This window comes from Zea mays, chromosome 5 (assembly GCF_902167145.1).
Source record: "Zea mays cultivar B73 chromosome 5, Zm-B73-REFERENCE-NAM-5.0, whole genome shotgun sequence".
In the NCBI taxonomy this organism is placed as follows: domain Eukaryota; kingdom Viridiplantae; phylum Streptophyta; class Magnoliopsida; order Poales; family Poaceae; genus Zea; species Zea mays.
The window spans coordinates 140,602,389-140,619,404 of record NC_050100.1 but is presented as its reverse complement, the minus strand read 5'-3'; positions in this window follow the sequence as shown (position 1 = coordinate 140,619,404).

Here is a 17,016-nt window from a genome sequence, read left to right as displayed (position 1 = left end):
TAACCGAGTGTGCGGTAAAGTTTAGGACAAATATAAGTACTATTAAGAGGGGAAGTCCAAAGTTTAAATCAGTTATCTAAGTTCAAACCACCGTATATGAATTAGATCAAATTATTTGGTGAGATCACATAGAAGTCCTTCGAAAAATATTTGTGAAAATGCTAGCTCACTTGCAAACTTGTTAGAACATTTGTGAAGTTGGCACATTTGAAAACGTATGAGATTTGGAGTTGTTTGTGCCCTCTGCACATGCATCGGATTAGTCCGGTGTGGCCTGTATAGAATCATCCAAGCAACAGCACTATATGTTGGGTTGTTAATAGAGGCTAGGGGTAAGCCACAAGATTAGTCCTATGCTTAGCCCTAAGCACTATAGGATAAAGCGGACACACTGTTCCTGACACGAGATTTTCAAAGAGGACAATAGATAATTCATTGTTCGTCAGCTGAGTAATCTACTGGCAAAAAATCCTTTCTACATAGCTTATGGATCGCAATGTTCGCCGGAGTATGTGCTAGGGATGAATTTGACTATTAGGTGCTATCTCGTGAACCATCAGGTGGGGACTCACCATAGTGAAGATGTAGCTGTTGGCATGCAACTGAACCTCGGGGATATATCTTGTGTCATCACTTATCCTTGTTGGTTTGCTTCTTATACACTTGTTCATTACTTTGCAATTACTTGCTTGTGTGTAGTTGTTTTCCTTGAGATAGAGTAGCTCAGTTGTAGTAACTAGTTTTAGTTACTCTCTAGTGTATTTTTTGCTAGTGTAGCTTGTGTAGTGTGTGCTCTAGACTAGATACTAAGCTACTAGAATTTTGTAGCGGTTGCAATGGGTGAAATACAGGTAGTGTAAAGTAGTTGCTAATAGGGCTTTATTTTGTACTAATCAATCTTTGCTCTAGTGTTGTAAATTTGTAGAGAATTTTTTTATATTACTCAATGTGTATCAAAATAAATCGATTCTTATAATCCATGCAAGTCAAACTAACTTTGACTAACTTTATAAGAAAGAGTAACACTATATAAATATAAAATAAGTATGTTATAAAAATATATTCTATGACATATTTAATTATAATAATTTGATGGTATAACTTTTTGTGGGGTTTTCTATAAAGTCGATTAAAATTTTAAAAAATAACCTTAAATAACTCTAGAAATTTATTTATTTAGGAGCAAAGGGAGTAAGAAAAAGAATCTTATCCTTGAAAATTTATCTATGTTTATATATATATATACTCCTCTCGTCTCACAAAGAACGTTATTCTTATTTCTCGATAAGTTATATTCTTTTTAACTTTAATAAATGTATATATGTAATATTAGAATTTATGATGCATAATTAATTGTTGGGGACTTATTCTCAAATGCTATGAATTAAGAACAAGGCAACACAAAAGTTAACAGTTAAAGACCTTCGTCCTTCGAAGCATTGTTTCCCTTAGGATACAATGATCTTCGGACGAAGGTCATACCTTCATCATCTCCACATGAAATAACGGAATCGTAAACATATGAAACATGGAAAAGAAGATAAATAATCATACCAAATCATTGAATTATTTATATTCTCATTATGTAATTGAAAACAAACATTAAATGATGTTGAATTACATTTGTGCATTTGGCTTGACAGAAGGTAAAGATCCGAGAGTGACGTGCAAGTGATTACAAGTCAGCGTGAACAATACTGTATTACTATTCATCTATTTATAGGCACATGACGTAGCCTGAACAAAATTACATCCATAGCCTTAACATTTATTATTGACTAAGGGTAAACTATCGAGGACTAGACAACTTTTTCCTCTTTAGGCCGGTTTCATTTTCCACCGCTAAGCCGAAGCTTCTCAATCCGTAGCTTCGGAACTGATTCGACCTTCTCCCTGATCGCGTCCTTCATACCATGCGCATCTTCGTCTCAAGGCCGAAGATTCCTGTGACAGTATATTATACTTGAAAAGCATATTAGTCGTGTTTTTGAGGACCTTCGGAAGATGAAGGCCCCCAACAGTAGACCCTCGCAGTATTAATTTGTTCTTGTAACAACAAATTAAGACTGTGATAAGAACGAAGGCCTTAAACCAAAGGTCCGAAAAAACATCTTCCCTTCGCTAGAATAGCGAAAGTCAATGACAAATGGGGCCCGTCAAGTTGCAAAGCACTAGGCGTATAAATAGGAACCCACAACGACAGCATTTGATACGCTATTTCTGCTGCTTGCGCTATTCTCTCAAATTTTAATTCTCTTGTTGTCAACTCTTGTCTAATTTTCGAGCTTCGGCTTAAAGTCAAGTGTTTTGCTCCATGTCTGAGGAGAAGAAGATGGCTGAGGAGAAGAAGATGACTGAGGAAGAGAAGTTGTATGAAGAGAAGAAAGTTGCAGATCCTTTTATTGCTGGGTTTTACGAGTCCATGGCAAAGACGAACACAGAAAAAATTACAAAGGAAATACTGGCGGATCTGTTTAAAGACTCCGACGACAGTGATGATTATGATGCGGAAAGCGGAGACGAAGATTCTGAGGATCGGCCCTGGCGGCCAAGCCATACCATCTTCGGGAAGTCAATTATTAAGCAAAACCAAGTTGACGCCATGAGAGGAAGGTACTTTCGTGATATATCTATTGTGAGGATTGGAGGAGACAGCACCACTGCTATTCCTGAGGAAAATAAGGTTGTTGTTTACCGAAGCTTTATGAAGGCGGGCCTTCGGTTCCCATTGAGTAAATTTGTGGTTGAAGTATTGAAGATATTCTAGATCTTTCTTCATCAACTTACCCCCGAAGCTATAATAAGAATGGGTTTATTTGTTTGGGCTGTGAGAAGCCAGGGGTTGGCACCTAGCGTGAAGTGTTTCTGCAATATGCACGAACTGTTAAACGAGATGAAGGCCACCGACAAAGAGCAGTATCACAACAACTTCGGTTGTTATGGATTTGTTGCTCGATCTAATGCAAGCCATCCGATTCCTACATTCCGGAAAAGATGGCTAGGGGCCTGGATGGATGAGTGGTTTTATGTCAAAAACAATTTGATGGAAAGGGAGGATATTAAGGAAATTATCCAGCGCCCCATCTGGTCTCGCTTCGGCCTTCGAAGGCCGAAGGTGGCGATGGAACATAATGATGAAGCATGCCAGAAGGCTTTCAGCAATGTCTGTGCTTTCATTGGTACAAGGGATATAATTCAAGAGCACATAGCCTATAGAGTATGGCCACTTGTGAAAAGCTGGGATATGCCGAAGGATACTGCTGCCGGGTCAACCGATGGTGGGTTAATTCGATTGAAATATACCTTCAGATTCAGAGACCGATTTGACGAGCCAAATGATGATTGGCTAAAAAGCATTGAAGCTACTAGCGATGAGCTGCTTGGGGCATACAGCAAGGCCGAAGATGATGCTTTATCCTCAGCCTTCGGGGGTCGAGGCAAGAAAAGATTGAATAGAGTTTTTGATGCAATTGGCTTTATATACCCTGATTACTGCTACCCCTTGCGAAGGCAAGGGAAAAGAGAAAAAACTGTTACTTCGGCCACTACTACTGTGCCGAAGGGCAAGAAAATAAAGGTGCTGACCGACCAACCACGTTATATTGAAACGGCCATTTTGCCTGAACTTGGTGAAGGGACCTCCTCCACTGCCGAAGCAAAAACAAGTTGCTACCACTGAGGCCGAAGCCCAAAGACCGACTACATTGCCGAAGGTTCTCGTAACCGGGTCGGCCGAGGCCAAAGAAGGCATGGCCAAAGAACTAGAACTGGAAAAGACGGCATCGCTGCCAAAGATTCTGAGTCCACCGAAAGAGGCAGAATTTCCGAAGGTAACAAAGGCTCCTGCCACAACTCCCAAGAGGTCCTTCAGCTTATGCCATGATGTGATTGTTCCTGGCCGGAGAGAGGAGTACCAGGTTTGCGTGACATTCTTGACTGCCATGACGAAGTATTTTGCCATGATTACAATGTTGCCCCCATATGAAGATATGGTTGCTTTGTAGTTCATCAGAAACAATTTCGGGTCTGAATGCCCATCGTACATGGGAAGCTGGGGTGGCTTGTACGATGGGGGCCATGTTGTAGCGTGCAGTTCTGCCGACAGTGGAGAAGCATCATCAAAGCATCGTACCATTCGTCCTCGTCATAGGAATTGTCCTGACGAAGCTCTCTGCGTTGAGGTCTTCGGTCCTGGTCATCCTAGGTAAGATAACGCATTTCCTCAGCGGCCTCGTCGATCTTCTTTTGAAGATCAGCAAGATGAAGCATCTTCTCCTTCTTCCTTTGGACTTGGTGATGGATCGCTTCGAGGTCTCTGATTTCTTGGTCCAACTCCTCCTCCTAGGGGTTGGACTTGTAGCCTTTCTCTTTTGGCTTCTAGCTTCACGCAGTGTTTCTTGGTTGACGTCCAGTGGCTGCAATGCAGCCCCCAACGCTGAAGCTTTCTTCGGCGGCATGACGAAGGTCAAAGCTTGCCGAAGGTGGTCGAATGAGTTCACCGGAGGTGGGCGCCAATGTTAGGGACTTGTTCTCAAATGCTATGAATTAAGAACAAAGCAACACAAAAGTTAACAATTAAAGACCTTCGTCCTTCAAAGCATTGTTTCCCTTGGGATACAATGATCTTCAGACAAGGTCATGAAGGGCATACCTTCATCATCTCCACATGAAATAACGGAATCGTAAACATATGAAACATGGAAAAGAAGATAAATAATCATACCAAATCATTGAATTATTTATATTCTCATTATGTAATTGAAAACAAACATTAAATGATGTTGAATTACATTTGTACCTTTGGCTTGACAGAAGGTAAAGATCCGAGAGTGACGTGCAAGTGATTACAAGTCAGCGTGAATAGTACGGTGTTACTGTTCATCTATTTATAGGCATAGGACGCAGCCTAGACAAAATTACATCCATACCCTTGACATTTATTATTGACTAAGGGTAAACTATCGAGGACTAGACAACCTTTTCCTCTTTAGGTCGGTTTCATTTTCCACATCTAAGCCGAAGCTTCTTCATCCGTAGCTTCGGAACTGATTCGACCTTCTCCCTGATTGCGTCCTTCATACCGTGCGCATCTTCGTCTCAAGACCGAAGGTTCCTGTGACAGTATATTATACTTGAAAAGCATATTAGTCGTGTTTTTGAGGACCTTCGGAAGATGAAGGCCCCCAACATTAATATCATTAGATAAATTATTGAGTATATTTTTATACTAAACTATTTATAGATATAAATATTTTTAATATTTTTATAAATATGGTCAAACTTGAGAAACATTGGCTGACACGAATATGATGGTGACACTCTTAAGACTAAGATATTGTCGTCTCTAAGAGTATTAATAATACAACATGTTATTTTATATAGTAATTATATATTACTAATAATCTCTAATCCTATAAAACACCAGTTTCAATGATCGTCATGTGTCAAGATTTTTATACAAAATCCTGTGCATTTCTTCGAAATCAACCCGCATCATCATTTTTAGAGTCACACGCTAGATCTAGTTTTCTACCTCCCACGTCTCACCTAACAACTAGATAAAAATGGTCTTATCTCTTGCATGCGTAACCAAGCGCTCCTTCTCCTCCTCATTGTTGGCGTCGCAAATCAACCCATCTTTGTCCCCCTCATCTAGATTCTTCTGCACCGCTATAGAGACCTCGTGCATTACGTGTGAAGCGTGTAAATCTTTTTTTCTCCTCCACGTATTGCCTAACAACTAGATAAGATAAGTCATATATCTTACATGCGCAACCAACCATACAACAACTACGAGCGCTTCCTCCTCGTTGTTAGGGATGGATATCGAGCCAGCTCAGCTTGGCTCGTCTTGTTAAGGAATTGAGCCACAGAATCAGCTTGCCTCGGCTCGTTTACGGGATCAAACTAGCTCGTTTAGCTCGTGAGTCCAAAAAATAATATACACATATATACAACAATACAATCAATTACTAGTTAATTATAGATCAATTCAACACTAGAGAAGAGTAATAATACTCACAATTTCACATATCGCGTCAACTTAAAATCAAATTACACACAATTCATCACTTATTAGTTCATCCAACACAAGTGTAGACTTTATTTTGCTGACAATGGTTTCTCATGCGAGCTAACGAGCTTGCTCGAGCTAGCTCCTTAATAAACCAAGCTGAGATGCTAGCTTAACGCGACAAAATTGAAACGATTCGAGTCGAGCCGAGCGAGCTCACAAGACATGAGTATTTTGTCCATCCCTACTCGTTGTTGGCTTCATATATTAACCCGTCTCAGCCTCCCTCATCCAGATTCTTCTGCATCGTCATAAAGGACGGCGTGTGTCACGCACATGCGAAGGGTGTAAATATGTTTTTCTCCCCTCATGTGTCGCTTAACACCTAGATAAGTCTTATCTTTTGCATGTGCAACCAACCATGCACCACCATGAGTGCTTCCTCCTCCTCCTCGTTGTTGGCATTATATATTAACCCGTCTTTGCCTCCCTCATCCAGATTCTTCCGCACTCAACCTTCGTCCTCGAAGTGTCATCCCGAAGAGATAACACTTCAAGGACGAAGGCTTCTACCTTTTAACATTGTGTTGCCTTGTTTTTGATTCTATATAGCAATTGAAAATAAGTGACCAACACCCCTAAAATTAATTTATGGTGTTATTAACCAAAAATCATCCTTCACATGTCTCTTTTGCCGACTTCCCATCTCTTTCCTCATCTCCGTCTCTCTCATCTAGATTCTTCCGCACCGCCATAGAGGACATCGAGCAGGCCATCCTTTTAGCCTCCAACTCACGAACCACCGGTGTCGTGCCCCGGCCCACCCGTGGCACAACCTTTACTTTCCTTTGTTGGCAAGCGCCATGACTCTCCACCGTCATGCGTCTCTACAGGCAGCAAGGCAAGAACAACTGAGAGAGAGAGAGAGAGGATAAGGAGGGGCCGCCGTCGACGATGGGTGGCTCAATAGCTGACTCTCTATCGCCATGTACCTCTGTAGGCAGAAGGCAGTAGGGCAAGAACAACCGAGGAAGAGGAGACACCGTCGCCGACGATGTGTGACTGAATAACCAAGGGAGAGGAGCTCTAGATCCTGAGTCTAGTTTCATATTGATTGTTGGCCAATAATTTGTGAGATATCGAGGTCGGTGATAATATATGTATTTTTGTTCTCACATAATCGTTGTGCGCTAACATTTTATCGAATATTTATGTGTTGTTGCAACACATGTGTATTATATAGTATATAATCTACTTGTCTCTGGTAAAGTTTTTAAAATCAGATTGTTTTCTCTTTTTTATCCTCTCGGTCAGTCCGCACACTACTTAGGCTGGTTCTATAGCCCTAGTGGCCTATATCGCCCGCTACATCAGCTAACGACCATACTTTTGACAGCGCTATCGACTATCATCAGTCTTTATCTACCATAATGTTCAAGTGTTTAGCCTTTATCTTTAGTCTACAACCACCTCAACTTTTCTTTTATAGAGTCTTATTTAAACCGAAACATGATATTTTGCTTCAAAAAAATGTATGGAGCACATAATTAAATAAAAAATTCATAATTCAAATAAAGTACAGAAAATGCAAAAAACTTAGTTCATATGAAAAATAAAACTAGTCCTCGTCATCCTCATTTGCTTTATCATTTGGTTTTATATGTTTAATCAAAATTTTCACGACCAACCTATGGGCCCTCTTCGTGTCACCATCCATTGAAAGTACATTCATCCCTTTTGTGGGTTTTGGTGATTTGGATAACAACACATTTAAAAGTTTAACAAGTTTGCTAAGTGTTGAACAGGAAATTTAGTATGATGAACACACTTAAATAGTGTATAATGATTAGTGAACAAAGGTTAAACACAAGGTTAAATAACCAATGAGACAATGCAAATGGATATAATATGGTCTCTATATTGGTTTGAATATGTGGACAAGACCTGAGAAATCACTATGCATGAATACGATCAGAATAGAGGTTGAAGTGATTAAGAGGATTGGTCAAGCATAACTGAATAAGATATGAGGAATCGTGAATTGGCTTAACCATATTACTATTAGTCCATATATGCTTCTATGAGAATCAAACTAGAGCTTGATTGATCTTAGTGTTCATATCTAGATGACATTCAAGCAAGGTTCACAATATTGAAGAATGATTCTCTCAATGGATGCTCAATATGATGTGACTCAAGAATGGTTTGATAGGGTGAAGATAGCAAGGAAAGGGCTTCAAGGGACTAAGCGAAGATGAAGGCCAAATGACGGCTTATGGACCTTGGTACCATGTCTAAGGTGAAGAAGAGAGTACTTGCACTAAGTCGATGAACTAATTAGCTATGAAGAGTTATATTGTGTTGATGCATCAGTAAGGTGACTTGAAGCCATGAGATGAGCTCATATATGGTGAAATGGTTCAAGTCACATGCTCGATTTGTGTTTGCTTCAAAAGGTGAGACAAAGATGTTTGTGATCCTTATGAATCAACACCATGGAGAAATCACACATGAGACACCAATGACTCAAGGAGTTTACTTAATTATATTTTATTTAACTTGTTGATAGGAATTGTCATACTATCAAGGGGATCCAAAAAGAAGGTTGGTGTCTGTTGAGAACTTGTTCTCAAATGCTATGGGTTAAGAACAAGGCAACACAAAGTATTAAATGTTAAAGTCCTTCGTCCTTCGAAGCATTATTTCCTCTAGGATATAACGATCTTCGGACGAAGGTTACGAAGGACTTACCTTCGTAAGCATGATATATGAAAATAGAGAGGAAATCATACGAAGTATAGGAGACAACATGAACAATTGAATATGTCGTTATTATTGAATCATTTCTATTTTATTACTATGAAGAAATAGAAATGATATCATGTTGCAAGTGTACCTTCGGCTTGAGGGAAGGTAAAGAGTACAAGCGTGACGCAAAAGCAAAATGCTAAGTCGGCGTGAACAGTACTGGAGCACTGTTCATCTATTTATAGGCACGGGACGCAGCCCATGTAAAATTACACTCATGCCCTTTACATTTGCTAATAATTCTACAGTAATTCATCGGGGTCTAGATAGTCTTTTCCCCTTTAAGTCGGTTTCCTTTTCTGTTATCACGCCGAAGCTCCCTTGCGCACAGCTTCGGCTTCGTTCCATCCTTCGTATCCCTTGTGCTTCTTCACATTGTGATTTTGACTCAAGTCCGAAAGGTTCAAGTTTGAAGGTACCAGCTCATGTATTATACTCCAGAAACATTGTTAAATCGTGTTTTTGAGGACCTTCGGAAGCCGAAGGCCCCCAACAGTAGCCCCTCACAATATTAATTTGTTAGGATGATAAATTTAGATTGCGATATGGACGAAGGCCCTAAGCCGAAGGTCCGAAAAATATCTTCCCTTTGCTAGAATAGCAACAGTCAATGACAAGCGGGACCCTCCCACTTGCAACGCCCTAGGCGTATAAATATGAGCACAACGCGAGCTCACTTGGTACGCTCTTTGCCATCTGCTTTGCCTGCTCAAACAGCTCTTGCCTACAAACGCTTGCCTAGCTTTTTAGATTTTTAGCTTCGGCCTTAAGAGCACATTTTCAGCATTTTCGAAGGGATGTCTCAAGATAAGAAAGCTGTTGCTGAAATGAAACTAAGCCTTTCTGAGGAGAAGAATTTGGGCTTTCTTGAATCAATAGCGAAAACAAATACAGAGAAGATTACTAGAGAAATTTTAGAAGGCTTATCTGAAGATACCGGTGAAAGTGACAGTTATGATGTGGAAAGTGGCGGCGAAGACTCCGAAGATCGACCATGGCGACCAAGCCATACAGTTTTCGAAAAATCAAGTATTAAACAGAGTCATCTTGATAACATGAGAGGAAGATATTTTCGGGATATGTCTGTTGTGAGGGCAGATGATGGAGAGAGAGGACTGTGCCTACTCTCGAAGAGAATGAAGTTGTGATCTTCCGAAGCTTTTTTAAAGCTGGGCTTCGGTTCCCCTTAAACAGATTTGTGGTTGAAGTTCTGAAGATATATCAGGTCTACCTTCATCAACTTACTCCCGAAGCAATCATAAGAATGGGAATCTTCGTATGGGCCGTGAGGAGTCAGGGCTTGGAGCCAAATGCAAAAAGTTTCTGCAACATGCACGAGCTATTATATGAGACGAAACCCTGGGGCAAAGAGCAATATCATAACAATTTTGGCTGTTATAGCTTCGGTGCCCGCTCTGGGTCAAGTTGTCCCGTGCTGACATTTCAGAAGAGATGGCCCGGAGATTGGATGAAGGAATGGTTCTATGTAAAAAACGATTTGAAGGCACGAGAAGATAATAAAGATATTATCATGCGCCTTATCTGGCAGCGCTTCGGCCTCCGGAAACCGAAGGTGGATATTGACGAGGCAGCCGAAGAATGCCAGAGGGCCTTCGGCGTAGTTTGCTCTTTCATCGGGACAGGGGATTTAATCAGGGAGCACATAGCCTTCATAGTATGGCCACTTGTAGAAAAGTGGGAAATGCTAAAGGAGACTATCACCAAATCTGACAAAGGTGGGTTGATTAGGATGAAGTTCACCTTCAGGTACGAAGGTAAGTTTTTTGAGCCAGATGATGATTGGCTGAAATGTATTGAAGCTACAAGCGATGAACTGCTTGGGCCATACTCGAAGGCAGAAGATACTGCGTTATCTGCGGCCTTCGGAGGCCGGAAGAAGAAAAGGCTCAACCGAGTTTTTGATGCTATTGGGTTCATGTACCCTGACTACCGCTACCCGCTACGGGGGCGAAAAAGAAAAGATGCAACTTCCGGGAAAGATGATGCTTCAGCTGCTCCAAGCGAGCCTGCGCCGAAGAGGAAAAAGGTGAAGGTCCTTACTCACCGACCGCGGTTTATTGAACCGGCCATAGTGCCCGAGTTTTTCGGTGAGACCTCTTCGGCTACTGAAGCCAAAGAACCTACACCTGCACAGAAAACTGAAGAGCTGACTGCAACGCCGAAGGCTGAAAAAATTGAAGAGCCGAGAGCTGAAGGGACAAAAACATCAGAAATTTTAAGTCCTTCGGCAGAAGTTGAAGTGCCAAAAACCCAGAAAGATCCAGCAATGACCCCCAAAAGAAAAAGGATGGTTAATGTTCTGGATGTACTGGAGACAATAAAGTCTTCAAGCTCTACTCTGAGGAAAATTGCCAAAGCTCAAAAAGCACAAATTGAGACAACAGCCTCTGAAGCCGAAGCTACAAAGCACCAGGCTGAGATCGAAGCTGGGCCTTCAGAGCCCGCCAAGGAGAAATCCTTGGAAACCGGAGGAGAAATGACAAAGGAGGCTATAAAGCAAATTCTGCCTGAAAAACTCTCTCTTCAACTCCCGAAGCATCTTCCAGAGTACCTAATTATATTGTACGACATGCTTCGGGCAAAAGGCTATCTGAAGAGGAAAAACGAGAAGCTCATCATTATGCCCAGAAATTAAAATATCCAAAAGGGGCGTTGATATTCAACGGCAGCGGAGAAGAAGACTTCTTGTATTGTCTCCCAGACAGTAAGGAGATCTTTGTCTGCCGGGAGATGGCAAGAAGCTTCGGATTCCGGACGCTAGAAGACGGGCTCTCAGTGTTATCAAAAGATGAATTGGCCGACAGCTTAGCATACAACAGCTTAAAGGTGAGAGAATAAGATTTTTGTACTTAAAAACAAAATTTTTTTGTTTACTTATACTTAATACCACACTCCTTTTGCTGGGCCTTATTCTTAGCAACGCCCTCAGGGCGCAAAAAAGCGCTGAAGACGAGGGATGTACCATGGCCTTGAATAACCTTCGTTCCGAAGTAATTGAGCTAAGGAACGAAGGTCTTGAAAAAGACAAAATATTAAACTCATTGATAAACAAGATAAAAGAAGACGAAGCTACTTCAAAAGCCCAAGCCGAAGCCCAGAAATGCGAAATTGATGATCCTCAGAGACAGCTGGCAGAAGCAAAATTAAAATGTGCAATTGCCGAAGCTAACCGAGACGCCAGTGATTACTGGAAAAATCATTGGGAGAAAACAACTGCAGAACTTCGGTCTTCAAAAGAAAGATGTTATGAAAAATCCATAGAATGTGTGGGAAAAATTAAGACTAGTTTTACCAGCGTCGGCGCATATTCGAATGAAGACAACTTCGTACTGGGCGATCCCGAAGGTCCAATCGATTGGATCAACGGCGAAGCCGAAGCTTTTGAGGAAGTTTTAAGTGGTCGCGGAGATGTCTGTGCCTTCTCAGGTGCCAGGGGAATTGCAGCTATTTTGGAGAAGGCAGGATGCGAGCATGTGAAGATTCTGGCCCAAGCCGAAGCTGCGTTCTCTATTGAAGATATAAAAGACCCCTCAGCCGAGGCAAGCTCTGTTGGCGGAAAGTTTTTCACCGACATCTGGGAAAGTGGTGGCCGAGGGATGGCTCACAAAATTATAAAGAAAAGTGAAAAAGATACCCACGATGCTAGAGAAGCAGCAAAGGCAACTGAAAAAACTGCAGAACTTGAAAGGCGGATAGGTATTGTCTAATTGCTTTTGACTTTATGTTTTATTCTTGTGACTTCGAACTTATTCATGTTTTATATTGCAGCCAAATTATCTCCTCCCCCGGAGCCCTTCAAGTCACAAGCCGATCCTGAAGCAAAAAAGGAAGATGAAATTACTAAGATGGCCGAAGGTATTATGGACAAAGTTGTGACTCAACTACTAAACGAAGCTGCAGAAATAGTTTTAAAAGAAGAATAGCTATTGTTGTAAAAACATTCGGAATACTAATGTAATATTTGCTGAACAAAGTGTGTAATATTCTATAGTTTTGAAAGTAATATATATAAGTTGTATGTAATTTAGTTCTTTACGATGCATGAAACTTTACATACATATCGTTTTTGAGCCTTTGGCGAAAAAACACCTTTCCTTCTTTTCATGCTTCATGAAGAATATCCATATTCACGAAGATATTATGCTTCGTAAGCAATAGATCTTCTCTGATACTAAGGTTGACGAAACTGTACTTGTTCAAACTTTATTTTGTGCCTTGGCACAATTTCTTCGAAACAATTTCCGAGGATTGACATTGTATTCCCTTCTTGTGCCATTGATGCAATATGATGTATGATGTCATGTTATGAGAATGATGTGATGATGCTATGTTATGCAAAATGATATTTGTGCCGAAGATACACACACGTTCCCACAGTAGAACACAAACTCTTTGCCGCTTATTTTTCGGCTTCACCGCTTATTTTTCGGTGTATCAGCGTTGACTTTTCACTGTAAGCCTCCCTTAGGAGCTTCTTCGCCTTTTATTTCGGTGGTATCAGCGTTTATTTTTCACTGTAAACCTCCCTTAGGAGCTTCTTCGCCTTTTATTTCGGCGGTATCAGCGTTTATTTTTCGCTGTAAGCTCTGCATTCCCTTTGGAACGCCTTTTGAGAAGAAAACTTACGCTGCGTTCCCTTAGGAATGACTTTTGTTGTTCTGACAAAAATTTACACTGCGTTCCTTAAAACGACTTTTTGTAGCTTCGGAGATACTTTCTGTAACCATGAGCTCTTAAAAACGAGTTTTCATGCTTCAGCAATTTTTTGGATTCCGTATGTCTGTGTATAAGATATATTTTCACTATGACAAAAACGAAGCTGTTACAAGAAATTGAAAACGACAAGAAAACTTAGGCTTTCAATGATTGTTCCTTATTAAAAAGAAAAATGGTAACAAATGCAAGAACTATTTCAGCAGCAGGATATCTTCTAGTAGATGTGCTTCGACTCTGGTACAGTACTGTTGACTGTGCGAGCTTCGGACTCCTCTCTGAAGTCTCGTTGCTGATGAGTGTGCTGGCTCCCTTCTGGCTGCTGGCCTCGTTGTATTGGTGGTTGAGGTGGAAGTTGTTGCCAAGATGCCTGAGATTGGCTTGCCAAAGCAACAGAAGCTGCAGAATGGTTACCCACATACTCTGGAATGTACGGTGAGTGGGATGAAGCAGTATGCATAACTTGCTTCGGCTGGCTCTGTTGGGCTGCAGCTTCTGCTATCTCTTTCTATTTATGGATGGTGACATGGCACATCCTGGTAGTATGGCCCTTGTCCTCACCGCAGAATAGGCAATAACTTTTTCTGGGCTGATCCCCAAACCTTCCTCCGAAGCCCCTGGCGCCTCTGCCCCTTGGAGCTGGGGGCCGAGGATAGCTCTGCTGCTGCCCCGAAGCCTGGGAGGAATATTGTGGCCTCTGTTGCTGGCTTCCTCTGTCGTCATTCTGAGTGGAATGAATTGATCTGATGTGCCTAGGATGGACTCTTCCTCCGAAGCCCCTGGTCGTTTCGGAGAATCTGTAAGCTTCCTCCCTTCTCTGTCGAAAGTCATTATCAGCTCGGATGTATTCATCCATCTTCTGGAGCAATTTCTCTAGGGTCTGAGAAGGTTTCCTGACGAAGTATTGGGCTGTAGGTCCTGGCCGAAGCCCTTAATCATGGCCTCAATGACAATTTCGTTGGGCACCGTTGGCGCCTGTGCCCTTAGTCGTAAGAACCTTCGGACATACGCTTGAAGGTATTCTTCATGATCCTGGGTGCACTGGAACAAAGCTTGAGCAGTGACTGGCTTCGTTTGAAACCCTTGGAAACTGGTGATAAGCATGTCCTTCAGCTTTTGCCATGATGTGATTGTTCCTGGCCGAAGAGAGGAGTACCAGGTTTGTGCAATATTTTTGACTGCCATGACGAAGGATTTCGCCATGACTGCAGTATTGCCACCATATGAAGATATGGTTGCTTCGTAGCTCATCAGAAATTGCTTCGGATCTGAGTGTCCGTCATACATGGGGAGCTGAGGTGGTTTGTAAGACGGGGGCCAAGGTGTAGCCTGCAGTTCAGCTGACAGAGGAGAAGCATCGTCAAAGGCAAAATTTCCATGGTGGAAGTCCTCATACCAGTCATCCTCGTTGACGAAGCCCTCTTGGTGAAGCTCTCTGTGCTGGGGCCTTCGGTTTTGCTCATCCTGAGCAAGATGACGAACTTCTTCAGAGGCTTCGTCTATCTGCCTTTGCAGGTCAGCTAGCCGAGCCATCTTTTCCTTCTTCTGTTGCACTTGCTGATGAAGGATCTCCATATTCCTGATTTCTTGGTCCAAGTCATCCTCCTGAGGCGTTGGACTGGTGGCCTTCCTCTTCTGGCTTTGGGCCTCCCGAAGAGAAAGGGTTTCCTGGTTCGGGTCCAGCGGCTGCAGAGCAGCAGCCCCTGTTGATGAAGCTTTCTTTGGCGGCATGATGAAGGTCGATGCTTGCCGAAAGTGGTCGGAAAGGGTTCACCGGAGGTGGGCGCCAATGTTGAGGACTTGTTCTCAAATGCTATGGGTTAAGAACAAGGCAACACAAAAGTATTAAATGTTAAAGTCCTTTGTCCTTCGAAGCATTATTTCCTCTAGGATATAACGATCTTCGGACGAAGGTTACGAAGGACTTACCTTCGTAAGCATGATATATGAAAATAGAGAGGAAATCATACGAAGTATAGGAGACAACATGAACAATTGAATATGTTGTTATTATTGAATCATTTCTATTTTATTACTATGAAGAAATAGAAATGATATCATGTTGCAAGTGTACCTTCGGCTTGAGGGAAGGTAAAGAGTACAAGCGTGACGCAAAAGCAAAATGCCAAGTCAGCGTGAACAGTACTGGAGCACTGTTCATCTATTTATAGGCACGGGACGCAGCCCATGTAAAATTACACTCATGCCCTTTACATTTGCTAATAATTTTACAGTAATTCATCGGGGTCTAGATAGCCTTTTCCCCTTTAAGTCGGTTTCCTTTTCTGTTATCACGTCGAAGCTCCCTTGCGCACAACTTCGGCTTCGTTCCATCCTTCGTATCCCTTGTGCTTCTTCACACTGTCATTTTGACTCAAGTCCGAAAGGTTCAAGTTTGAAGGTACCTGCTCATGTATTATACTCCAGAAACATTGTTAAATCAAGTTTTTGAGGACCTTCGGAAGCCGAAGGCCCCCAACAGTGTCGGTACTAAAGCTCAAAATCCTTGATTCAAACTTCTATTTTACCTTTGTTAATCCTTAGGTGAAGTTTGTAGTTCAACCTTTTTGAGTTCAGCTTGGCCAAAATGCTCTCTAGAAAAAAGAGGTTCAACCGGGGTCTCAGGCAGGTTCAACCGAGGTAGACCAGTTGAGCTTCCTAGTTTGGCTCTGCTGAAAAGAGGTTCAACTGGGGTCTAAGACCAGTTCAACTGGGGTCTGTCTAGGTTGTCAGTCTGCTGCGTAGTCTATCTGTCAGTCCTTTCTGTTAGGTTCTCTGTGTGATAGAGGTTCAACTGGGGTCCAGGGCAGGTTCGAACGGGGTTTTACCCTGGACCTCTCTGGTCAAAACCGATTGAACCGGCCCTGAGGGAGGTTGAACCAGTGTTAGGGTCTGACTAGCTGTTCTGACCTCTATCTGCTAGTCTGACTAGTAGACTATAGGACAGTCGGTTGAACCGGCCCTAAGGGGCAGCTCAACCGCTTTTTGCACAGAAAGTCCCAAACGATTAGTTTTGGAGCCCCGCTTATATATACTCACTCCTACCTCTCTCCTCCACATAAGAGCACACCTTGAACTCCATTTCTAACCTGAGAAACACTCTCCACTCTCTCACACACATCTCTAGTGTCTCTCATTTCAAATCTTTGGAGATAAATCTTTGAGTTAGATTGAGATCTGTAGTTTTTGTGCTTCATCTCTAAATCCTTCTTGTTCTTCTTGATTCGAGCTTTGGTACTACATCGAGTTCTTTGTGAATTCATTACTCTTGGAGCTTCTAGCTCCTAGATGACTAGGTGTCGCTGGTGAGTCCAAATCTTGTGGAAGACCATAAGAAAGTTTATATTACTCGCTCGTGTGAGCAAAGATTAGTGTGGGAGCTTGACCTTTGTGGTCGGCGAATGGAGGATTAGGGTTGAAAGAGACATGGCTCTTTGTGGGCATGTGTCTCTTGTGTTCTT